Below are 8011 nucleotides of genomic sequence, written 5' to 3'. Positions count from 1 at the left end.
CCCCGATGGATAGAGAGCGCACCACCGGCGGCATCAGGGCACATCACTCCCGCAAGAAGTTTAACACCTACTGATCTGCAAATCCAGCCAGCAAGGGGTCCCGCCGGGTCCCCTTTGCGGATATCCCCGCGCACCTGGCCTGGAGGCAGAAGGGGATTAGGACGTGAACTGCAGTGCTCTCGCCTTCCGCGCCCGGCGGGGAGTTAGCGGTCGAGGAGCGGATCCCTCCCCCCGGGCCGGGAGCCTCCGCCCGCGGGCTGGGGTGGCGCGCTGCGCTGCGAGGGCGGTTGCGGCCGGGAGGGGGGCAGGTGTGACCGCGGCTCCTCAGCTCTGCGCTGCGTTGCGTTGCGCTGCGGGGGCTGTGGCGGCCCGGAGGGAGGCAGGTGTGACCACGGCTCCTCAGCTCGCTGCTCGCCTGAGCTGCCTGCGGGGTCCCCAGGACCGACCCCGCTCCGTCCGCGCTGAAGGCTGTGGATTTCCCGCTCAGGTAGGGACTGCACGGTTGCTGCGGAGCAGAGCGGGCGGGGGTCGCCAATCCCGCGCTCCTGGGCGCCCCTGGCTTCTCTGCCGGCACGAGGGCACCTCTGAATGCTCTCTGTGGAAAATAGCTCAGAGACTGGGGATCTTGGAAAGCGGGCTCAGAAAAGCAGATACTTGCCTTCTTGGAGGTGCCCCCTCCCCGTAAGCCCCCCCCCCCCCCGACTGCTTTTAAGCCCTCTTGAAGCCAGTGCCATACATAGTTTTGCAACTTAAGCCGCTGTTTCCATAAATCTCCCAGCCGCAGGCTTATAGTTTTGATTCTATATTGATGAGATGGACTTGCGTTGGTGGTGGTATTGTTGGTTTGTTCTTACAGATTAGCTGTTCCATGTTTTCACCTGGAGTGTTTTCTCCTGAGCGTGGCTTTCTGCCTGTGCACTATGCCCTTCGTCCTCTGTGGGTTTGGGAGCTGGGTCGTAGGGACACAAGAGGATTTGTTTACAGATGGATTTCAGCGCCAGGAGAACTCGATTTGTTCTGCAGGGATGGGTGAACACGTGCTTTCAGCCGGGAGGAGCCAGGCACTGCTAGCAGACAGGCTTACCTGCTGTCCTGGGTTTAGCTGCTGCTGAAACATGACCCTTCATCCATAAATCACAGACACAAACTAGCTCTGGTCTCAAGGTAATTTATCATCTGCAGGACTCAGATCAACCCAGGTGGGGCCCAAAGTTGTCAACCTAGGGGATGTCTGCTGGATTTTTTTTTTTTTTCTCTTCCAGATGGTGGTAAGTTTTGGGTGGCTTTGGAGCTCAGGGAGTGGAGGTTCGGGGATGAAAGATGTGTGTGGGGGCTGAGTTGGGCAGTGTAGCCAGCTCAGGGGCAGCCTGTCTCTTGCCTCCTGCCATTCCCAGAACAGGTGCCTTGTCCTGGTGCCTGGGTGGACGGGCAGATATGAATGAGCACAGGCTCACTCTGTAGCTTTCTCCTTTCAGCAGATACTCAGGGAATACTCAGGATGTGTCAGGGGTCAGCTTAATCCCTGACACTCAGGATGCTGAGGGAGTCAAAAGGAAGGCCAGCTCCACAGAAGCTCATACCTGGTGGGAGAGAAACACCTATAATGAGGTATGAGGAGCTCAGTTTTCCAGGTGTGGAAAAAAAAGGGGGGTGGGAGCAGTAAGGAGGAAGTGTTGATTGTGGCAGTAGTTACTATTCTTTTCTTAAGGAAGTCCTCATAGACCAGGCACTGCATAGATTTCAGTGCCTGTGTGAGTGACCCACTTGGCCACTGAGTGGGTGGCCTGAGCTTCACAAGTCACGACAGAGCTGGCATTCAGAGGAGGTGACCATGCAGACACACAGCAGGCTGGCACCAGGGGAGGAGTGAGCCCAGTGCAGGTCAGACTTTTTCTTAAAAGGACAGTCTTCCTAAATTCCATGACAGTGAAGATTTGGAAGTTTTCCACAATGGCAGTGCTTCTGGAAAAGTCTAAGGGAGTGTAAGAGTAAATGAACATATATATGCTTTCTATTTGGGTTTCCTGATCTGTGTTTGTCCCACAACAGTTCAAACAGAAAACTCCAGCCTTGATTGTCTCTTATTTTTTTTGATTACTTATAATTTTAATTTTTGTTTTAGAAACCATATCATCACTGTCCACAGATGTTAGTAGTAGTTACTAATGTCAGTCTTGTAAAGGCAAAATTATATTACATATTTCTGATAGTTTCTAAGTAGGTGGAATAAAGGAAGGCAAAAGCTGGAACTGTCTGGGAATTGAAACTCCAGTTTCATGGATTCCCCCCTCCCAGACAAAAGCTGTGGCAGTGATGAAAAATAATAGCATGGAGAGCTCTTAGTTTCTGCATGTTTGCCAGAGATACACATCACATGACTTTGTAACCAAACCTCCATTTGGTATTAGGAAGAAAGACAGCATCCTGTGACGATCATGGTCTTTGCTGCTTAACCAGAGATGAATATTCATCCTAGGTGACAGCCTCTCTTTGAGTTTTGGTTTATTGATGTTTAAACTGGAGTAATACTCAGGCCTCTGGCTCCCCACCTGCATGGGGGGTGTCGCTTCATGGGCGGTGAAGCAGATCTGCAGGTGTCTATCTTTCTCTCTCTCTCTGTCTCCCCTCTTCTCTCGATTTCTCTCTGTCCTATCCAACAATGACAACAACAATAATAATGACAACAACAAGGGTAACAAAATGGGGACAATGGCCTCGATGAGCAGTAGATTCATAGTGCAGGGACTGAGCCTCAGCAATAACCCTGGAGGCAAAAAAATGGAGATAACATAATAATAATAATAATAATAAAATGGCAATAACAATAGATTTGATATAATTATTGCATAGCAGGTGCTTAAAAATATCTGTATCATAGGTAAATTGCTTGGCACAAAATAGGTGCCGAGAAGTGGCAGTTCATTCATTGGGTATAGAGTTGGGGTCAGCCTTTTTTATTTATTTATTTTCCCTTTTGTTGCCCTTGTTGTTTTATTGTTGTAGTTATTGTTATTGTTGCCATTATTGATGTCATCGTTGTTGGATAGGACAGAGAGAAATGGAGAGAGGAGGGGAAGACAGAGAGGGGGAGAGAAAGACAGACACCTGCAGACCTGCTCCACCGCCTGTGAAGCGACTGCCCTGCAGGTGGGGAGCTGAGGGCTCGAACCGGGATCCTTACGCCGGTCCCTGCGCTTTGTGCCACGTGCGCTTAACCCACAGGGCTACTGCCTGGCTCCCAGCCCTTTTTTTTTTAAGTAGCTTTGTCAGGAAAGTGTTCTACTGCTAAATGACATTTGACCATTGTGCTGAGAAGAAAACCAGGAAGAAGGGCAAGGAGACTTGGTTGGTGTATGAGGGGGCAGAAGTAGGACCTGAGGGCAGCACGGCAAGGTCACTGGGACACTGCATCTTATGTCTCCTGCTCGTCACTAAATGTATGTTCTGATTTGAAACCATTGGCTGAAACCCTAAATTCTGTGTTTAGATGCAGGTTCTGTGTGGGTGGGCATAGGTTTATGTATCAGTTAGTATGAACTAATGCAACAAGAGAGGCATAAATCTTAGGAATTAGAGAGATAATGCAAACCAGGGATCAGATATCTTTCATCCAGACCAAGGACTGTATTTGTTCTTTTTGAACTTTAGTACTCTGCTTCCTTCCCCTGATGATGAAAGGAAGGGCCACCTTTACTGAGGAGTTCTGCAGATATTGTGCTGTCTTGCAATTATATTTTCTTTAAGGATGATAATAGTTTCTATGGTTATGGAAAGCTCTAAGATCAACTGGAAATATACTGACCTTTGATGCACCAGGCATGCATTTTCATAATATCATAGGGTGAGTTTGTTTGAGGCTTCTGTCTTGAAGGCATAATGTGAAGACTGGCTTGCTGTTCTGCCCTTTTGCTGCTGTTCTGCTCCTCTGGGGAGCAGGCTGTGGATTTGGGAATTTCATCTCACCTGATCTTGGCATGCAGGGTTACTGCAGTGCTTTCTGTGGGCAGAAATGGGGCTGTGCATTTGAGATCCTGTGAAGTAGGTGTGATGAAACAAGGTCACACTCAGAGTGGCTGACTGGGTGTCCCCCAAGTCACCTCAGAAGGTGACATGTACCTCAGACCTTCCTCATGTAAGGTCTGCTTTTAGTTTTGCTGCTTTAGAAACCCAGTCTGTCTCTTTAGACCACATCACAGTGACCTTGCTCGTCTGCATGGCAGCCTGTTGTTTTGCAGCCTTTGAGACAGACTGGTGATATATGTCTTTGTCCTGCAGACCCCTGTCATGAGAACTGAAGGACTAGGATAAGATCTTCCCATGAGCACTTGCCCAGGCACCTGCCCAGGACTGTTTGCACATGGCAGGGCTGAGCTTGCCAATAAACCTTCAAAACGAACCTCTCCAGACTTACTGGCTGAAAAAAGTAACCATCTCTTATTTTTCCCAGGTCCTTGGATGGGTTGGGCAGTTTCGCAGATATGGCTTTTGTGTGACTGATGTCAGCTGCTCTTGCTTTTGTGGTTTTAGCCTGCTGACGGAGTGGCTGAGTGCTGACTGCTTGCCTTATTCATTTAAAAATTACTTATTTAGTGTCTAGTGAAGTGACTCACCTGAAGGGTGTCTGCTTTGTCATATATGCAACCCAAGTTCAAACCCAGCCTCATTGCACTTCAGTAAGCTTTGGTGCTATGGTGTCTTTTCCTCTGTCTCTTTGGTTCTACCAGAAAAAAAAGGCCTGCATCAGTGAAACCCCAGCCATGACAAAAATTACTTACTATTAATAAGAGTGAGCTAGACAGGGAGATTGATCCAGAGAATCAGTCTGGTACATACAGTGGCAGGGACTGCATTTAGGACCTCATGCTTGCAAGCCCTATATTCTTCTACTGCACAATCTCCTAGGCCACTAAGGCTGGCTCCTTTTGGATGGCCTCAGCAGGGAAGACTTGGCTGTTCTCCATGTGGTCTCTCACTCTCTAACAGCAGAGCCTAGCATGTTCACACAGTGAGCACAGACAGGACAGGAGGCCAAGAAAGACTGGAGACTTGTGTGGGCTGTCAAGGCTGTGGTTATAATGGGTACATTACCATTTCATTTTTGTCTAGTGACAGAGTAAGTTTCCAGGTCTTCTCAGAGTGAAAGAATAGAGAATGGACTGTACGTCTTGGTGGGAGGAGCTAGAGTCACATTCCAAAGAAGAGAGGAAGGACAGGCAGTACTTTGTGATTCATGTATGGATATGTGGGGAAAGACCCTTTCAGGCAAGGGAAGCAAGTGCAAAGACACTGAGGTGACAGAGTAGCTTGTTCTGGAGTAGCAAGGAGGCCCTCCTGAACCCCAGAGTGGATGCGCATGGCAGAATACCACACCGGAAGTAGCAGGGAGCTAGCGAGGTGGTGATGGGTCTTGGAGGGACTCTGGGAAAGATGGGAAAGGACTGAAGAATTGTGAGCACAGGTTGCCGTGATCTAGTCTCTTTTGCAGTGATAATATGAGCCTTGGTGTTTAGAATCTGGCACAGTGAGAAGGAGATTACCCTGATCCAGGTGAGAGGTGGTGGTGGTTCGGACCAGGGTGGAGAGTGGCGATGGCTGGTGGGCAAATTCTGGATATGCTTGTTGACAGAGAAGTTTGGGTTTGCTGATTTAGGGTCTGAGAGAAGGAAAGGAGTCAAGGATGCTGTAATTTATTTTGACCTGAGGAACTGGGAAGAATAACCCTTTACTAAAATGGAGAAGGAGCTGTTTGCTGTAGGGCTTATCTAGACGTCTAATGGGAACCTTAAGTAAAGAGTTGCATAGATAAAAGGGCCAGGAAGGAGGAGATGTAAACATGAGGGACTAGATATTGTCATGTTATTTATTTGTCCTTTCAGTGAACCGAATCACTGTAGTAGCACCAGGGCCCAGACAATTTGCCTGGCATATCGAATGTGTTCAGTGAGTATTATTCCATGAGTGAGTGGAACTGTAGGTCACTATAGATGACTGAAAATTTTAGCTTTGGTGGATCTTGAAGTGTAACTCTCTGAAGGTATTCCATTTCTTTTCAAGGTCTCATAGGAGATATATTGAGATAAGAACACACTTTAAATGTGAAGGCTTATAGCAGTGTGGTGAAAAAAGAGCAACAAGGGAAGGGACCTGATGGTAGCACACCTGGTTAAGTGCACATAGAACTATGTGGTAGGACCTACGCAAGGACTTGGAGCCCCTGCTCCCCACCTGCAGCGAGGACACTTCACAAATGGTGAAGCAGGTCTGCATGCGCCTGTCTTTCTCTCTCCCTCTATCTTTCCCTCCCCTCTCAATTTCTCTCTGTCCTGTCCAATAAAATGAAATAGAAAAAAATGACTGCCGGGAGCAGTGGATTTGTGGTGCTGGAACCAAGCCCCAGAGATAATCCTGAAGAGAGAGAAAGAGAGATAGAGATAGATAGATAGATAGATAGATAGATAGATAGAAAAGAAAAGAAACAAGGGAAAACTGGGGCCAGGTAGTGGCTCACCCAGTTAAATGCACATATTACCAAGCACAAGGGCCCAGGTTCAGCCCCCTCTCTCCACCTGCAGGGGGTCTATTTCACAAGTAGTAAAGCGGGTGTCTGTCTTTCCTCTTTCTTTTTTAAAAATTTTTTTATATTTATTTATTTATTCCCTTTTGTTGCCCTTGTTGTTTTATTGTTGTAGTTATTATTGATGTTGTCGTTGTTGGATAGGACAGAGAGAAATGGAGAGAGGAGGGGAAGACAGAGAGGGGGAGAGAAAGACAGACACCTGCAGACCTGCTTCGCCGCCTGTGAAGTGACTCCCCTGCAGGTGGGGAGCCGGGGGCTCGAACCGGGATCCTTACGCCAGTCCTTATGCTTTGCGCCACATGCACTTAATCCACTGTGCTACCGCCTGACTCCCCTCCTATTTTCTACTTTCTCTCTCTCTATCTCCTTGTGCTCTTGCTCTCTCAGTTTCTATCTATCCTACCTAATAAAACTTAGACAGAAAAAAAAAAGGAAAAAAAGGCCACCAGAAGTGGTAGATTTGTAGTGTCAGCACTGAATCCCAGCAATAACCCTGGAGTCTATATACATATATATATACATATATATATACATATATATATATGGAGAGAGAGAGAGAGGGAGAGGGAGAGAAAGAGAGACAGAGAGAGAGAGAAAACAAAAAATAGTTCAGACTTAAAAAAAAGAAAGATCTTCCAGAGAAAGGTGGTTGAAATTCAGGGGTGTGATGTTCTTGGGTTATTATTGTGCTGCTCTTAATTTAAGATTAACCAAAATCAGGAAAGAATCTTGAAAAATGGAGAATTTTTAAAAAAAATAGATTTACTGCCAAGTGAAAAGGTGCTAGAAAAAGCCCATCTTGCTAGAAAAAGCCCACATATACAGCATCTTGTATAATTTCTCCTTGTTATAAAAGGAGAGAAATCAGCAATGGCCTTATAAGAAAGGGGAGGGGTGGAGCTGGAGTAGCTCTCATCTCAAAGTCTAGGTGCCGTTCAGTTCATTACTGTTCATGACTGAAAATAGGCAAGTGTGAGTTTTGTTTGCAGTGCTGTTGGGAGGAGTTAAAAAGAAAATATCAGGTACTGCTATTGAAAATGGGTGGGGGTGTGAAGGCGGGTGGGGGGAGTGGGGGTGGTGGAAGGAGAAATGTCAGTAGAAGAAAAAAACAAAGCCCAGAAAGAAGCATGAGAAAGAGACAGCAAGCTGACTCTGTTTTTTATGTGTGGGTTTGAGACCTGACCATGTGCAGAAAAGGACAATACAGAGTTTGAAATCAGTCCAAACTTGGTTTGAACTCAGGCTTCACTGTCTTCTAGACTTGTGAGTTTAATCAAATTCTTTAATTTCTCTGATCCTTGGTCTTCTTATTTGGAAAATGATGATGGTGTTGGTGATGATGATGGTAGAGGTGGTGGTGGTACTGGTGGTGATGGTGATGCTAAGTGCTCAGGTTTCCCTTCGTATTTCTGGACCTGAAATATGTTTGTCTAA

The 8011-nt window shown here is 46.9% G+C and overlaps 1 protein-coding gene across 4 annotated transcripts in view; it reads left to right on the top strand.

Moving 5' to 3' along the window:
- Nucleotides 1–395: 395 nt before the first annotated feature.
- The window catches only part of SV2B (synaptic vesicle glycoprotein 2B), a 141048-nt gene continuing 133432 nt past the window's right edge, over nt 396–8011 (top strand). For 2 of the 4 annotated variants that reach the window (XM_060179360.1, XM_016190347.2), the window contains exon 1: nt 396–487. The gene's annotated coding sequence lies outside the window, so the exon portion shown is untranslated. Of the gene's footprint in view, nt 488–701; nt 1165–1224; nt 1989–8011 lie in introns of those variants that run through there. The other 2 variants (XM_016190286.2, XM_007517475.3) reach the window with 2 other exon arrangements.

Source organism: Erinaceus europaeus, chromosome 20, assembly GCF_950295315.1.
Source record: "Erinaceus europaeus chromosome 20, mEriEur2.1, whole genome shotgun sequence".
NCBI lineage: Eukaryota > Metazoa > Chordata > Mammalia > Eulipotyphla > Erinaceidae > Erinaceus > Erinaceus europaeus.
This window is presented reverse-complemented; position numbering and strand designations above follow the sequence as displayed.